The 295-nt window shown below is 38.0% G+C and overlaps 1 protein-coding gene across 1 annotated transcript in view; it reads left to right on the top strand.

Moving 5' to 3' along the window:
- The window catches only part of LOC119582285, a 6,855-nt gene that overhangs the window by 729 nt on the left and 5,831 nt on the right, over positions 1–295 (top strand). The gene's annotated exons all lie outside the window — the stretch shown is intronic.

Raw genomic sequence — 295 nt, 5'->3', positions numbered from 1 at the left:
TCTGTCGCCCCTTCTTGTAAGCGGTCACTTGTCTCGACGCCTCTGCCTGCCTTGCTCCAGTCACCCGTTCATCCGTGTTTTTATCATTAATTTCTGTAAAAAAAAATGGAATTTACTACTGATATATGAAAAAAGATAGCAACATTGCTATGATTCTGTTTATTTATAGTTATAACTGTTCGGTGCAGATTGATGGTGTGTAGATTTGCATTACTTTTATATAGACACTTTGTTATAGTCTTCACCTATTTACAGACAAACTCTCACCAGCACTCTTGACCCATGTCAGGAAATG

The sequence above is a fragment of the Penaeus monodon genome, chromosome 15 (genome assembly GCF_015228065.2).
Source record: "Penaeus monodon isolate SGIC_2016 chromosome 15, NSTDA_Pmon_1, whole genome shotgun sequence".
In the NCBI taxonomy this organism is placed as follows: domain Eukaryota; kingdom Metazoa; phylum Arthropoda; class Malacostraca; order Decapoda; family Penaeidae; genus Penaeus; species Penaeus monodon.
The sequence above is the reverse complement of the archived record's forward strand: the minus strand, read 5'-3'. Positions and strand labels throughout refer to the sequence as shown.